Source organism: Mauremys mutica, chromosome 1, assembly GCF_020497125.1.
Source record: "Mauremys mutica isolate MM-2020 ecotype Southern chromosome 1, ASM2049712v1, whole genome shotgun sequence".
NCBI lineage: Eukaryota > Metazoa > Chordata > Testudines > Geoemydidae > Mauremys > Mauremys mutica.
In genome coordinates this window covers 218,654,992-218,672,326 of record NC_059072.1, presented here as the reverse complement: position 1 = coordinate 218,672,326, position 17,335 = coordinate 218,654,992, and the positions used below count along the sequence as shown (strand labels likewise).

The 17,335-nt window shown below is 41.3% G+C and overlaps 1 long non-coding RNA gene across 1 annotated transcript; it reads right to left on the bottom strand.

Moving 5' to 3' along the window:
* Positions 1–209: 209 nt before the first annotated feature.
* LOC123368335 lies at positions 210–16,735 on the bottom strand. The gene is made up of 3 exons (XR_006578741.1): positions 16,658–16,735; positions 13,505–13,616; positions 210–502 (listed from the first exon to the last, which is right to left on the bottom strand). It is a non-coding gene; the product is annotated as an uncharacterized LOC123368335 (long non-coding RNA).
* Between the last annotated feature and the right edge of the window lie 600 nt (positions 16,736–17,335).

Here is a 17,335-nt window from a genome sequence, read left to right as displayed (position 1 = left end):
TAACTACAGAAAGATAGATTTTAAGTGATTATAAGTAGCAAGCGTAGAGATCAAAGTTGTTTACCTAAGAAATAAAAAATAAATTCACAGTCTAAGTTCTACAAACAAAACAGGATTTGAATCAAGCAGTCTCTCACCCTGACAGATGGTATAAACAGATTTCAGTTCCTCAATCCACCGACTGCTAGGCTGGGACCCCTTTCCCGCATTCAAAGTCTTTGACCTCCAGACGTTTCTTCCGGGTGTTGAGTTGAGAGGAGGGAGGAGAGAGAAGCCAAGTGATCATGTCGCTTCTCCTCTTTTATATTTTCTTCCAGCTTTCTGGAAAGATCTTTGCTTGGACGCGATTAGTCCACCCCCATGGTGTACATGCTTCCTCTGAGAAGTCTCTAGGATACTGGCTTCTTTTCTTGACGGGTGTTGATGAGCCTTTAATGCTGTCTGCCTACTCCACTGTTGTACTTGAAAGGCTGTTGTGGGTGTTCTTGAATGAAGTCTTTGGCTATTAAAGGAAGGCAGAACATGGGATTCACTGGCTATCCATTACAAATCAAGTAAAAGAATACTATAACTCAAATGATTACATTTTTGATAGAAGACTGTCAGCTGGATCAGTATGTGTTTGAAAAATCTGTGCACCTCATAAGCAAAGAAAATTGCACTGATCATCTCTTGCTGCTGGAAGTTATTGTACTGTTCCTCCATAAAAGAGGTAAAGTTCTTACCACTGCAGGGAAAAAATACTCTGGAAAACATGAATAACAAATACCATGGGGGGGCTTGGGTGTGGACACATCTCTTAGAGTATATTAGGAATTTCCCATTTGCAGTGGAAGTGAAAGAACAACTCTGCTTCACTTTTTTGATCTCTTCCATCATACTCCAGAGACTATATATTTGTACCATAAGGTGCCCCTGACAACATGTATTAGTTTCTGGTGTAGTATAGACAAGACTCTGCATCAGCAGTGTTAAGCATTACAAAAGTACGGTTTGTGGTGTACAGAGTCAAAAGAAATAAAGATTTAGCTTTTTACTCAGTATTATTTATGGCAGTTACAAAAACAAGAAAGGAAAGAGCACATTTATCATGTAAGGAAATAATAGAGAGAGTTAATATGCAAGAAAAGAAAGAAGAATTGCAATCCTAAAAGTCTCACAAGCAGTTGGCAGTTCATGACGTCTGTCTGTCTCCCAAAAGACAAGAAAATATGCACCAAAGCAACTGCTTGGCAAACTGCCAAAGGGAGTCTTGTTCAAAAGGATAGAAGCCATCACAAGATAATCCCTGATTTAGTCTTTGACAGGTTGGCATCTCAGCATTCTCCACTGTATGAGATATTATATGCTGACTTCAGCATGGGAGCACTGAAATTGGGGCATGACTACACATTTCACTAGTCTCTGATTTTTCAGGTCGTTATGAGAACAACTTTGATTTTTTTTTACCTGCATGTAATAAAAGTCTAACATAAAGTTATGTCTTGAATAATCATTTCATCCTGATACATTTTTACAATCAAAAAGCAGTGATTGGACCCAGGAACTCTTGATTCTTCCACACTGGCAATATAATTGGATTCAAAACAACAGTAAAATTGTTTTCCTAACCAGTCAACCATTTTTTTGTACACTAGCCATGAGCAGGTTGTGAAAAGCAATGTAACACTTGATGGAGCACAGTGGCAGGAGTAGCAGCTTATAGTAGCACAAAGATCAGCCCTTTTGCCTGATGCTTGTAATTTAAATTCACAGATAAGGGGCAAAGTTGTAAAGTACTAATATTTAAGACAAGCGCAAACTAGCAACTTCCGAGTATAAAGATAAAGGAAAAAGAGCCACAAAAAATAGGAAAGGAAGAGCAACATTTTGGAGATATGCTGAAACAGTAAGGGGACAAACAACAAAGAAAGATGTAACCTTTTGATAATAACGATGCTTATATCTTTCAGAAATGTTCGTCATTAACTAAATATATTTGTGTTTCTTTGTTTTCAAAGTTGAAAGGGACTCCGTCAACTTGGAATCATACGTCTATCAGTATTTTCTGTAAAAGTGAACCCTAAGATTGCTCTAACTGAAAGGGATTAATGATTTAAATGTTTCTTTTAAAATTGTTAATTTGTTTGTGCATTTGACAGCAGTCCATATATAGTCAGTTTCACTGATTTCTTCAAGGTACATGCCCTTGCCAAGTTCTGCCAGAAGGAGTTTACCAGTAGCACCAGTAGTAAAGCAGAAAGCAAAAAAGTAACTGGAAGGAGAGGAAACAGAAAGAAAATGGTGAAGGGATGGGCCCAAGTAAGTGTGGGTTTGCTCTTGGGCCTCCTCAAAAGACCGTTTTCCAAGCATCAACAAGGGAACTGTAAAGTTATAACTATAAATTTATGTTGTGCTTTTGTTTAAGGATTTTTTTTATTTGGAAATTGATATATTTTCCTCCTTCTAGCCCTGTGATCTATTACCTCAGTGATTCTGGAGGAAGCTATTTATCAGGGAGACAGCTTTTGGTCATAGAGGAAGAGTTTACAACTACGGAGATTACATACCCAAAGTGAGGGAACACTGAGAGGGGAGCAGGGGAGACATGAAGGAGGGACTGAAAAAAAAGGTGAGGAGAGGGGGAAATGTAAGGAAAATGGGAGAAATTAAAGGGGAAAGAAGATTGTGTGGAAATGTGGAGAAGAAACAGAGGACAGAGGAGGGAATCACAGGGTATGTCTGCACTACGGGATTATTCCGATTTTACAGAAACCATTTTTTTAAAACAGATTGTATAAAGTCACACTAAGCACATTAATTCGGCGGTGTGCGTCCATGTACCGAGGCTAGCGTCGATTTCTGGAGCATTGCACTGTGGGGTAGCTATCCCGTAGCTATCCCATAGTTCCCGCAGTCTCCCCCGCCCATTGGAATTCTGGGGTGAGATCCCAATGCATGATGGGGCAAAAACAGTGTCGCAGGTGATTCTGGGTAAATGTCACTCAATCCTTCCTCCGTGAGAGCAACGGCAGACAATCATTTCGCACCCTTTTTCCCTGGATTGCCGTGGCAGACGCCATAGCATGTAAACCATGGAGCCTGTTTTGCCTTTTGTCACTGTGACCGTATGTGTACTGGATGCTGCTGACAGAGGCGGTACTGCAGTGCTACACAGCAGCATTCATTTGCCTTTGCAAGGTAGCAGAGAGGGTTACCATCCGTATTGCACCGTCTGCCATTGTAAATTGGCGATGAGATGATGGTTATCGGTCATTTTGCAGCGTTTGCATTTGGAAATTGGCGATGACGGTTATCAATCCTTTTGTACCATCTGCTGCTGTCATGGGTGCTCCTGGCTGGCCTCGCTGAGGTCGGCCGGGGGCGCATGGACAAAAATGGGAATGACTCCCCGGGTCATTCCCTTCTTTATGTTTTATCTAAAAATAGAGTCAGTCCTGCCTAGAATATGGGGCAAGTGTACTAGAGAACCAGAGAGCACAGCTGCTCCAGGTCAGAGTCCTAGAGATCCCGCAGAAATGATGAGCTGCATGCCATTCTAGGGGGTGCCCCTGCAACAACAACACCCGTTGCTTCCCTCCTCCCCCAACCCTCCTGGGCTACCATGGCAGTGTCCCCCCATTTGTGTGATGAAGTAATAAAGAATGCAGGAATAAGAAACACTGACTTTTTAGTGAGATAAAATGAGGGGGAGGCAGCCTCCAGCTGCTATGATAGTCCAGGCAGGATATTAAAGGGTGGGGGGAGAGGAGTGCAGCCTCCCACTGCTATGATAGTCCAGGGTGTACAGAATCTTCTTTAGACATGAAAGGGAGGGGGCTGATGGAGCTCAGCCTCCAGCTGCTATGATGAGGATGGTTACCAAGCCTTCTGTACCGTCTGCCGGGAATGACCGGGAGTCATTCCCATTTTTACCCAGGCGCCCCCAGCAGACCTCACCGAGGCCAGCCAGGAGCGCTCACAGGTTGATGATGACGATGGATACCAGCCATTTTGCACCGTCTGCCACTGGGAAGGGGATGCTGGTGTTCAGCACTGCAGCACCCCGTCTACCAGCAGCATGCAGTAGACATAGGGTGACATTGAAAAAAAGGCGAGAAACAATTTTTATCCCTTTTCTTTCGGGGGGGGGGGGGGGAAGGGTGTAAATTGACGACATACACCCTGAAACACCCAGGAAAATGTTTTTGACCCTTCAGGCATTGGGAGCTCAGCCAAGAATGCAAATGCTTTTTGGAGACTGCGGGGACTGTGGGATAGCTGGAGTCCTCAATACCCCCTCCCTCCCTCCATGAGCGTCCATTTGATTCTTTGGCTTTCCGTTACGCTTGTCACGCAGCACTGTGCTGAGTCCCTGCTGTGGCCTCTGTCTATCATAGCCTGGAGATTTTTTCAAATGCTTTGGCATGTCGTCTTCTGTAACGGAGCTCAGAACAGATTTGTCTCCCCATACAGCGATCAGATTCAGTATCTCCTGTACGGTCCATGCTGGAGCTCTTTTTGGATTTGGGCTTCTTCGCCACCCATGCTGCTCAGAGCTCCACGCTGGGCAAACAGGAAATGAAATTCAAAAGTTTGCGGGGCTTTTCCTGTCTACCTGGCCAGTGCATCCGAGTTCAAATTGCTTTCCAGAGCGGTCACAATGGTGCACTGTGGGATACCACCGGAGGCTAATACCGTCAAATTGCGGCCACACTAACCTTAATCCGACATGGCAATGCCGATTTCAGCGCTACTCCTCTCATCAGGGAGGAGTACAGAAATCGGTTTAAAGAGCCCTTTATATCGATATAAAGGGCTTTGTTGTGTGGACGGGTACAGGGTTAATTCGGTTTAATGCTGCTAAATTCGGTTTAAACGCGTAGTGTAGACCAGGCCACAGATGTGATCTGAAATTGTTGAATTCCTCACATATGTAAAAGTGTTGAGGGAATAAATACAATGAAATTAAAACCTTGCTGTTCTGTTTTACTGTAGCTCTTTGGTGGGAGGTTGGCTAAAAGTGCAAAGAATTTCAGGATACTGAGTACTAAGGAATCTGGTACAAGAGGTTATGAGAGAAAAAGGTGGTGGTTTCGGTGTGGTGGCTGATCAAAGGCTGAGAATCTCTGGTATAGATTGAGAACTTCTATAGTTCAAATGGATCTAAATTATTCATGGCCAGACACCAAAAGTTTGTAATATACCTCCAAAAGTTTAAATGCTTACTGGACTAGAAATCACAACTAAATAAGGCTTTCTCTTGATATTTCCTGTACTATGTTTCCTGGGTTGCCAGGGTCAGATATAGTGTCAGCACTTTACTTGACATGCAAACAAATTTGTGCAGGCAAAATTTGCATACTCTGATACAAATTAAATCTATATTCTTTATTCAGTCTTCAGGCAGAACTTCTATTGAGATCTCTTCCAAACTTAGACTGGGAGCAATTATATGACCCTTAAATTGTAAGTTAAGGAAATGTCTTCAGAACACAGCCTCCAGGCATTTTCTTTAATCTATTGGAGGGAACCCCAAATGCATCTTAAGTATATGTATGATACAACTGCACTACTAGATTTTTTTTAAAGATCTCTGAGGAGAACATTCAAGATAATTTAAGATTTGAATTGTTCCTGTCTTTGCAAAAATATGAAATTAATTAAATGAAAAAAAAAACTTTTTTCAGCATTCTGTACTTTTAGGGCCTTTTGAATAAAGAACCAAAAAAAAACCCAAGTGACCCTACTATTTTAGTCCTCTGATGATCCTTTATAAGAGGGGGAGAAATGTACTGCTTTTCTTTCACAAAACTTTAAATTTAGGAAGAAGTACCAGGATATTTTACATTGAAACCTAATGGACTTAAGATGTTTCAATTTTCTTTGCTAATGCTGGACTATCACAATTCACTGAAGTACTATGATGGCTTTGCTAATGAAGCAGAAATAACAACTCCCAAATCTCATTCTTTAAGCCACGAAAGGATCAAGGAATATTTTTATACAGAAATTGCTTTGAAATGTGTTTGGTCTTGTTCTCTGGCCCTTAAAATATTGAATGCTGCAGGGAAATGGTATCTCAGGGGACAGCTGCAAGTCATACTTGAAGTATTTTTCAGTTAATGAAGCAAAAGAATTTCTGTGCTAACAAAGTGAGAACTTGTAACTATTTTTGTATTACTAAATAAACTTGAATTTTCACCGTTTCACCTTTTCAAAATGATGGTATTAGTTTTCAGTCACTTTAATATGTTTTAAATTAATCATGGGAACTATGCTTGAAATAACTGAAGGTCAATAAGGATTTATAATTTTTCTGTCTCATAAAAAATCCTTAACAACAATAACAATGAGAGAGATGGTTTCAGATTTGGCCCTGTCGTTTCTGGTATAGTTCAACTAAATTTTGAATTTTTTTCAACTACTTATTTTTTTAAAGGAAGATTCTAATATCCTTACTCACATTGAGCAGTGCATTTCTTGGTTAATGGTCCCATTGCTTTCAATGAGACTATTAAAGAGGAAGTTACTACTCAAGTTACACTCAAACTTATATATATCACTGATATGGATTTTATTCTGTTTGTACATTTTAAATGTGATCAAGTCATAAGCACTTGTACCTAAGTCACATTTAATTTTAAATTCTGTGATCAGTTTGTCTGTATCTGTCAAGATGAGTTCTAATATAGAATTCCCTCATGTTGGATGTGACACTTTTTGAGTTAGGAAATTGTCATCTATAATATTTAGAAATGTCAAGGATGTTTTAGTGCTGGCAGCAGGAGACCTCCAGCACATGTCACTCAAACTGAAGTCCCCTGTGGTCACACAGCCTTTTTTCCTACACATTATAGATGGTTGCATAAGTAACCTGTCGTGTAGTGTGATATGGTGACCTTTGGCAGACACCAAGTATTACCCCATCTTGGGCTTCATCTGTTAGGACATAGATCAATAAGCATTGAAGCTTATTTTCTTCTCAGTTATTGGTGACTCGGAAATAGGTTATGCCATTTTCAATATAAAGTGGCACACCCCATTGTAACCATTGATTTTAACATTCCAACCATGGGACTCATCCAGCCAAGTTTCAGTAATACCAACTCAATTAAACCTATGCTCATAAATGAGCAATCCCAATTCCTCTTGTTTGTTACCCAGGCTCCCTTTAGAAAGATCCAGAACCTCACTCCTCACCTGCTTAGAAACCTTCTAATTTCCAGCATAAATTGTTCAGAGTCAATTTATACCTATTTGTTCTTTTGCCAACATTGTCTTTTAGCTTAAATAGCTCTGCTATTTTCCGGATCGGCAGGTAGTGATCAATCTATTGGAGATCGATGTATCACGTCTCGTCAAGACGTGATACATTAATCCCCGAACGCGCTCCCTATCGAATCCAGAACTCCACCAGGGCGAGAGGTGGAAACGGAGTCAACAAGGGAGCAGCAGCCATCGATCCCACACCGTGAGGATGCAAAGTAAGTCAATCTAAGTCGATCTAATATATGTTGATTTCAGCAACACTATTCTCGTACCTGAAGTTGCGTATCTTAGATCGATCTCCCTACCCCCAGTGTAGACCAGGCCTTAGTATCATTTCATAAAATAGGTTCTCAATTCCCCTGATCATCCTAGTAGTCCTTCTCTGAACATGCCCAAGTTTGAATTCAGGTTTCTTGAACATGAGTGACCAGAATTATACATAGTATTCTCAGTGAGGTTGTATCAGTGACTAATACAATGGTATTAATATTTCTTTTCCTGTACCGGAAACATGTCAGCTGATACATTCTAGGATTACATTTGTCTTTTTTCATGGCTGCATCAAAAATCTATAGAAAGGATATAATTCTCTTTTAAAATAAGTAGTTTAATAATTTATATAGAATGCTCCAACATTTCTGGAGAACCCTTATGAAGGTATCATACTAAATTGATAGGATATTTCCATAGATGTGAATCTCCAGATGAGAGTGAGTAACTCACTGCTCCAGCTAGTTATTTTCTGATTACCATTTACATGTTAATCCTGCTTAATCCTCATTATGGATTATATTATGACTATATGTTCTGTTGTGAGATTAAACAGGTTCCCACTACAGTGAGGGAGTAAACCAGGGTAGCTCTATCTCTGGTATGACTAAACTTCCCAATATGATGTGGTGAGAGGGTGGGAGGGAGAACCAAGTCAAGACTCCGCCCACTTCCTGGCCCCTATGTGTGGCAGGGGACATACCTGGCACAAGGGAGTAAAAAGGTTCCTTACATTTTGTACTTTTTATACTGGTATTTTTAATAAATCTAAATTTAAGATCTGAATGGAAAGAATGGACACTTTCCTATCCCAGAAATATCATCCTGCTGTTTGGATGTATGCATTCTAAACATTAAAGCAGGATCGAACTGGGGACCTCTGGAGCTTAGTGCATGAGCTAAAAGACGACTGGCTGTTAGCTAAGGCTGTAGAGCAGATTCAGTTTATCTCTCTCTTTAAGTGGTCTCAGTGCCACTAGATGGGACCGAACATCACACCCAGAAGGTGTGTGGGTTACATACTTCCCCTAGCTGAGGAAGCGCATCCAGAACTTCAGAGACTTCCCAGTTGAAATCCAGGATGAGCCTCCGCTTGTAACACTGACAAACCCCAGTCGTTGGTAGGCAGGCTCGAACCCGGGATCTCTGGAGCTTAGTGCATGAGCCTCTACTGCATGAGCTAAAAGTCAACTTGTTTTCTCTCTCTCATTAAGTGGTCTTGGTGCCACTAGATAGGACTGAACACCACACCCAGGAGGTGTGTGGGTTACACATACTTAAGTGATTATCTCTTATTAGTTAATTTTGAGCATTTCTGAATAACCAAGTGTTCCAGTTGTTTCAAAACCAACACACATAGTTTCTTTCTTGTTATCACCATACTGACTGTTTCTGTGTATGTATTCCTATGGCTACCATTATTAATAATAAAAAATATAGTTTTAGTATTGAGGCAACCATTTGCTTTCTAATAGCATATACACATATGTTTACTACAGTTCTCTCTCTGAGCCAAGGACTGAATTTTGCAAGTGACAATTGTAATCTGAATGTTCATGTCAAGTTGGGAGTGAGGAATTGGAGAAGAGGTGTTTAATCTTGTCCTGCATAATATACTAATCACTGACTTATTTGTGTATGCGGTCTTGTTGTAGACGTGTTGGTCTCAATATATTAGAGGAACAAGGTGGATGAGGTAATATCTTTTCTTGGACCAACTTCTGGTGGTAAGAGAGACAAGCTTTCGAGTTAAATCTGTTCCATCTTATATTTATCTGCAGCTCTCTGAGTACATTTCCCAGACCTGATGAAGAGCTCTGTGTGAGCTTGAAAGCTTGTTTCTCTCACTGCAATTTGGTCCAAGAAAAGATATTACCTCACCCACCTTGGCTTTTATTAGGCACGTCACTCTGATAACAGCAGATTTTGTGTCTTATAAACATTAAGCACCAACAATTCCTATGTTTAAAATTGTGCTGGACTCAAAAAAATGAGGGCATTCAAAGCTAAGTCTCAAGTTGACACTTCAGCTGTGCATTTATCTATTTAAAAGGTTTTTTTCCTCACATTATTAGCCTTGTGATGAGATACAAGTCTTGTTTCTATGCATGTCCCAGGGGGACAGCAATCATAAAATCTTATGCCAGCCTACTTCAATACAATGCAAACAATCAATACAGAAAATTCAGTCTATGAAACAGCAGCCAGCCAACAACACTGAAAAAATACAGTTTCAGGTAATTTAACATTGACCAAGATTTTTAAAAGGAGGGCTTGCATTGCATTGAGAATTAAGCAATGTTCAGTGTCCTTAATACAAATTTATCCTCTAAAGAAAAATCCAAGTTACAATTAAAACTGAATGAAGGACAGAATTCATTATTAGATCATATTTCTTGTTAGATTGCAAACATTTAGGAGTAGGGATTATGTTGTTTTATACATGGGTGAGACATTTAATAATGGAAAGTGTATTACGCTTGATATTTTGAACTTCTTGGCATTTGTCAGTCACTATTTAAAGATGATTTTTCAAGCATATATCCAATTATCCTCTGGTTAACTGTTGCATGTTAGCAGTGCTAGTGCAGCTACAATCATCACAGGATGTTACATCAGAATAAAAGAACTTCTTACATGAAAGGCTCTTTATCTAAGAGACCAGATGTTTGTGAATTTAGATCTAGATTACCTGCAACATAGACACTAATAGCGCTTTCAGATTTTGCATTTGAATAACAGAGAAGTTGCTTATCATTATTATCATATTGACCACCAGCAACCATCTTACCTCTGTTTCCCTGTAGGTATAGTTTAATTAAACGAGAAAGGCCCTAAGGGGAAGATATTGCCTAAACTGAACAAAAATTCAATTTCGCTTTAGGTCCTATGAATTGGGATTGCATATAGGCCCGGATACTCAGCTGTATTCTGATTGCTTTACACAGTCTTAGAACTGGCATAGCTGGCCATAGGAGTGTCACTTTTGGGTGGAGAGATAGTCTAATGGCATAGAGCCCCGTACACCACCATCTTCCCTGTGGCTGGCATGACTGAAGGAAAAGGTGCTTGATGGGTCTAAAAGCAATCATTCCACCCCCCATTCTTGATATACACTCCGTGGCCAAAACCAAAAACTCCAACTGAGATTATACTGCTTCAGGTTTGCTTAAATTAAAGAGAGAGAAACAGAGAGTGAGATAGGGAGCACTAATGCTCTATCATTGCAAAAAAGTTGCAAGAAATCGGACATCTTCTGAAGTAACAGAACAAAGCAAGGCTACATTTTACAAGCAAAATGCTGAAAACTTACACAGGACACCTTCTTTAAAGTGTCTTCATCTTTATCTGCCCATAGAGATCACAAAGGTTTCATTTGCATGGTAGAGGAAGCATGGTTAACATTTTAAGACAGAGCTGCTAAGTGCAAGAGCACCATCTATTGGCTTTCAAGGAGTGGCACTGACCATGGCCAATCGCAGCCGGTGCTGAACATCTGGAAATGGGAAAGGTGAACAAGGCAGAGGAGAAGAGGAATATAAAACAGGTTTTAATTAAATGTTAATCATAGGCTGTCGGATGACATTTCTTACAGGCATTCATGCTGGAAGTACAGCTGTATGCACTTATATTAGTCCATAGTGAGCATTCAAAATCAAGACATTAAATTAGTATAATAAATATTAGGTCTTTTTCTAAACCTGGGAATATCCTGATTGTTTTTATTCTATATAAAAACAATTCTTAACAAATAATTATTTTAAAAATATCCTGTCATGGAGGACGGGCGGAAAGCTCTTCTATCCAGTATTACTATAACATTCAAGATGGTGGCATCAAAATTCCTTGGCTTCACATCACTAACTTAAAAGAATAATAATTTGTAAAGAATGATGCTGAATACAGGTAATGTTGTTCAAGTGTATTAAGCCCTATAAACTGCTCTGCTCATGTGGCTGAGTTGTTTCAGGCTAACTCCTCACATTTCCTGTTTCCCTGGCCTGTCAATAACAGTCCCTCCAGAGAACCTGGGTGCTCACACTCCAGTTCCACTTTTCTAAAAAGTTAACAGCATTTTAATAAAATTATTCTGAGGCTGGTGAATGAGAGGAAGAGATAGAAAGAGAATGTGTTAGACCTTGCAGAGGGCTTAATGTGTCACTTTTCTTCATGTGTTAAAGAAGAATTATTAATAGGCTGGGATTACATTTTTATTGGTAAACATTGATTTCACCTTACACACACAAACTGGCAAAAACAAATTCCATCAATAATAATAGAAATCTACAGATAGGCCAAAAAAAAAATGCTGCTTGAGAAGTTATCAGAGCTTGATTATTGGATATTTATATTCTTTGACATGTGACATTGACAATTTGTTATAACTATTGTAAAGCTTTAGCTTTTTGTATTTCAGCATCTGTCATTAAATAATTATTGTCTGACCACCTCCTTTTGTCTGATCCGGCCCATAATTTCCTGAAATTGTGAAATAAATAAAAATAAATAAAAAATAAAATGATTAAAACGCAGAATTTTGCAGAACCATTGTGAAAGTTTAATTGGATGAAAAGAGGAAAGATACTTAAAAATAAACATTTATATTGAAATTATACCAAAAATAAAAATTGAGTTCTGCCAACCTATTTATAGTGCATATGTGGCATATTTCCCAACCAGTCAATTCATTACAGAACTCAGCGATCAGCATGTTTTTAAATACATGTGCAGGATTCCTATAATAATGAAGTCATATTTTCATAGAACACTAAAAGCATAAATCTGTTCTTAAGCAAAACTGCAATTCATATGTATACTGAAACAATCTGAGACTTGAGCTCTACTTAAAAGTATATAGTGAAATATTGTGCGTTCATACATGCACTGAAACCTGTTTATTGTGAACTCATATACAGTAACTCCTCACTTAACGTTGTAGTTATGTTCCTGAAAAATGTGATTTTAAGCAAAACGATGTTAAGCGAATCCAATTTCCCCATAAGAATTAATTAAAATGGGGGGGGTGTTAGGTTCCAGGGAATATATATGTATACACACACACAGTATAAGTTTTAAACAAACAATTTAATACTGGTACACAATGATGATGATTCTGAAGCTTGGTTGAGGTGGAGGAGTCAGAGGGTGGGATATTTTCCAGGGACTGCCTTACTGCTAAATGATGAACTAGCAATTGGCTGAGCCCTCAAGGGTTAACTCTTACAGTCTACAAGGCAGCAGGAATGGAGGGAGAGGAGAGAGCATCACAGACATCACACTGTGTGTGTGTGAGAGAGAGATGCATAGTTCCCCTTTAAGTACACTGCCTTGTTAATTAGATCATCTTGCTGAGACCTCAGCTGCTGCTGCTGGCAAACTCCCTCTGTCCTGATCCCTGTTATGTGTCCCCCCTGCTCTATGGAAGATGGGGTAAGTGGGGTGCAGGAGCGGGGGGCACCCTGACAGCCCCCCTCTTCCTCCCCTCCCCCCCACACACAGCAAGCAGGAGTCCCGGGGAGCAGCTGCAAGGCAGAGGGCAGGAGCAGCACATGGCAGTGGGGGGAGGGACAACTGCAATTGCTAGCCTGCTGGGCAGCTGCTGCACAGGGAACTTAGGGGAGTGGGAAGCTGATGGGAGGGCTGCCGGTCCACCCTGATTCCAAGCTCCCACCAGTTAGCTCCAACGAGCTGCTCTTTCTGCAAGCAGTGGACAAAGCAGGCGTCTGCCAAACAACATTATAAGGGAGCATTGCACAACTTTAAACGAGCATGTTTTCTAATTGATCAGCAATGTAACAATGAAACAATGTTAACCAGGATGACTTTAAGCGAGGAGTTACAGTATAATTAAACTCTACTTTGAATGAAGTAGAATTCAAGTTACAGATTGTTACATGTTATATATATATTTAATCATGGTGGTTTTGTATATTTTTGGTATTGTATAAATAAAAGATAAAATGGGAAATATTTTTCCTTTTACCTCATGTCACAAGTCTATCAGTGGAGCATCACACAACACAAGTTCCCTTTGATATTACAGCAGTCATTCAGTGTTAAACTCAAGATGGCTATGTTGGCTTTAAATTCCACATCTAGCACAACCAAAAGGAGCAGTTAGAGGTAGACTCCTGACATGACTGGGCTTTTGCATTACGACAGTAGTAACCCTTTCTCTCATCTGCGGTCTCTACCCAGAACGGTACCCCAGAAACAGCCAGCTCTTTTTCATGTTGTCTGATGGTCCTTGATTGACTGCCTAGCCCTTCTAACTACTGGAGAAACCATTCTCTCAGATTTCACCAGCAGCTGAGACTGGGTGGCCTCTCTAGTCAGCTTTTGGAGGTCTAAACTTCTTCTGTCTTCCTCCCAAAAGAACACCTTCTTCAGGCAGGATGCAACAGGGTGGTGTGGTCTCCAGCAAGATGCATCAAACACTTTGTGGTACACACCATCATATCTTAGTTCCTGTTCTGTTATGTGTGAATGTTTGTGTGTGTGCGATCCTAACATCATCTTAATACTGATAAATTTAGTTTGTGCTTTTGAATATTTGATGGTGAGTTAGATTTTCTCTTTAATGTGTTTAAGATGTTGATCTGGTCACTTCTGTGAATGTCAGATGAGTTCTGTATGCCAGGCTTCGATGCACTTGAGTAATTTTTTAGCTAAGATAGTTAATTGTACACTAGGTAAGGGAAAATGTTCAAATACACAAATAACACATTGAGAAGGCCAAACTGTTTCAGAAAATAGAAGGTAAACCTAAACCTCAGAATTTCACAATCTGCCATAAATGGATTGGATGGCTTTAATATTTAAATAGTCTTTTATTTCTCAAGTTATTAAACTGTTGAGAACCTGAATGGTTCAGGTTATCGGTGATGCAAAAGGGAGGATATTTAGATTACCTGTTCAAAGCTAACCCTGTAAAATGACTTAGCAGCCTTAGACCATTCCTTATGGACCTTCATCCACATAATGAAAGCTAAAATCACAATTGGCCTCCTAGTTGGCTGTCTCAGCAGAGAAAAAGTATGGACATTGAGCTAGTCTGTCACTTCTGGGGGCGGGCAGGTGGTTTCTGCAGGTCCAGTTTAAAACATGTTGGCAAGAATGCCTATTCTGCACTGCCACTTCTGTATCTTGGAAAGGACTTAAGTCTCCAGAGCTGTCAGTCCAGCAACTTTTATGAGCACCGCATTCACATTAAAACACAAAATATAGAAACAAAAGAAAAACAATATATTCATAGAAATATAGGCTGGATGGAACCTGGAAAGGTGATCAAATCAAGTCCCTACACTGGGGCAGGCAAACTTTTTGGTCTGAGAGCCGCATTGGGTTTCCAAATTGTTTGGAGGGCCGGTTAGCGGAGGCTGTGCCTCCCCAAACAGCCAGGCATGGCCCAGACCAGCCCCCTATCCAACCCCTCCAGCTTCTCACCCCCTGATGCCCCCCAGGACTCCTGCCCCATCCAACTCCCTGTTCCCGACTGCCCCCGTAATCCCCACCCCTGACTGCCCCCTGCCACCCATCCAACCCCTCCTCTCATTCCTGACGGCTCCCTCAGGGACCCCTTCCCCATCCAACCACCCCTTCTCCCTGTCCCCTGACCACCTCTATGCCCCTGATTGCCCCCACCACCAATCCAACCCCTCCTCTCATTCCTGACTGCCCCCCCCAGGGACACCTGCCCCATCTAACCACCTCTTCTCCCTGACTGCCCCTGGAACCTCTGCCCTGACTGTCCCCCGCCTCCCCATCCAACCCCCCGCTCCTTCCTGACTGCCCCCTGGAGACCCCAGCCTCCATTCACATCCCTGCCCCCTGACCACCACCTTGAACTCCACTGCCCTCTATCCAACCCCCCCTGCTCCCTTCCCGCTTACCATGCTGCCTGGAGAACCAGTGGCTGGCGGCGCTACAGCTGCGCCACCCAGAGCACCATGACAGGCAGCCGCGCTGCCCAGCTGGAGCCAGCCACGCCACCGCGCAGCACAGAGCACAGGGTCAGGCCCAGGCTTTGCAGCTACGCTGCCCCAGGAGCTCACAGCCCCACCGCCCAGAGCATTGTGCCAGCGGCGGGGTGAGCTGAGGCTGTGGGGGGAGGGGGAACAGCAGGGGGGGGCTAGCCTCCCGTGCCAGGAGCTCAGGGGCTAGGCAGGAGGCTCCCGCGGGCCGGACGTAGCCCATGGGCTGTAGTTTGCCCACCTCCGCCCTACACTGAGGCAGGACAAAGTAAACCTACTCCATCCCTGGTTTTGTAATGTTGTATGTCTAAAGCTGTTTGGTATTATAATTTTCAAATTGGACTCTTTTCACAAGGGAACAATGGACCATATCAATAGCTCCTATTAGAAAGGAGAAAAACGTGTAGTGAATTTTCTGCTTCCAAGTGAAAAGCCTTTTAAATTAACACTTTTGATCCAGAAAAATGTACATGTACCTTTTAAATTACTGCCCTGAAGTTGATATTGCTAAACGACAGAACAGGAAGTAAATACACCACCTCCACTAGCTGTCTTATTGGAGTGGGACTGATCTAATGCCCAAAGAGGTACATTGAAAGACTCTCATTGACATCAAGGGGCATTGGTTTGGGCCAACAATATTTTGCCAAAAGGAAAAATGCTTTGTTTCAGGGCACTGTAAAGTTTGTAATAGATTCCAAAATTCCTCTAAGATTTATGTATTTCTATAGTTTCTTTTTTTTCAGAATCTCAGTTCAATAACTGATTTCAGAAGAAATTGAATATACTATAAAATCCATAACTGAAATGTTGAATGCATAACATGACTCTCACTTTAGTAGCTGGAGCCGCCTCATCCAGAACAGAGTAACTACAGCAGATTCATTAAATATTTCTAATGAAGATGTGGTACCTATACATGAGCTGTTGTTCCCATTTGGACATCTAATGAATAGAATTAATTAACACAATTCTTAATTTTATGTAGTCACAAATCCTAGTGAGCAGCCTTTCCGGGCCACCCAATTGGACTGCTGTGAACTGAATCCAAGCCATGTGGTCTGGATCCTTGGGGTGTTTCAAACTCCTGGAGTCTGAACACACTCAGGGTGCAGAACCTCATGTTGGAACTGACTGACCAGCCACCTGGGGTCAGCACTTACCCTTCGGACTCTCCAGTACTTAAACACACCTCGCCCTGGTGTGAAGCTTCTGGTTTACAGTTTAACCCTGAGGAGCATGCAGGAGCTGTGAAGCAGACAACGCACACTTTGTATAATCGAACAACTTTATGCTCTTTTATATTTGATCGGGTGGTGCACAGGAGGATACAGATCATACAAAACAATTAAACATCCTAAACACAATGTCCCTTACTAGCTCACCCTTCGTTTGGGAATCCTTGGGAGATCGTCTGTGTTCTGCCAGTCAGTCAGGGTCCTTCCACACCTTGTCCCTGCAGCAGCCTCCCTTATTTTAATCTGGTGCAAAATGGCTCTCTCTCCAGTTACCGAATGTAAATCCCTTTATAGATTCCCATTGGGGTTACCTGGTTCTTTTGTTCTCCTCCTGGTAACTTTCCCTTTCTCCCAATTCTCCCCTCCCCACCTATTTCGTACAAAAGGGGGAAATATCTTCTCCCAGATTGAATTTGCTCTATGTCCCAAGGTAGACTATTGCTGAGTAGACTATTGCTAAGTGCTGATCACTCACCATTGTCTCTTGCTTGCAGAGACACGACACAAACCTATGCTAACTCATGGTGGAGCCACATACATATAGGTTTTTCCAAAAAACAGTAATTTCAGGATACAATTTCATAAAATCCATAGCTCAGAAGT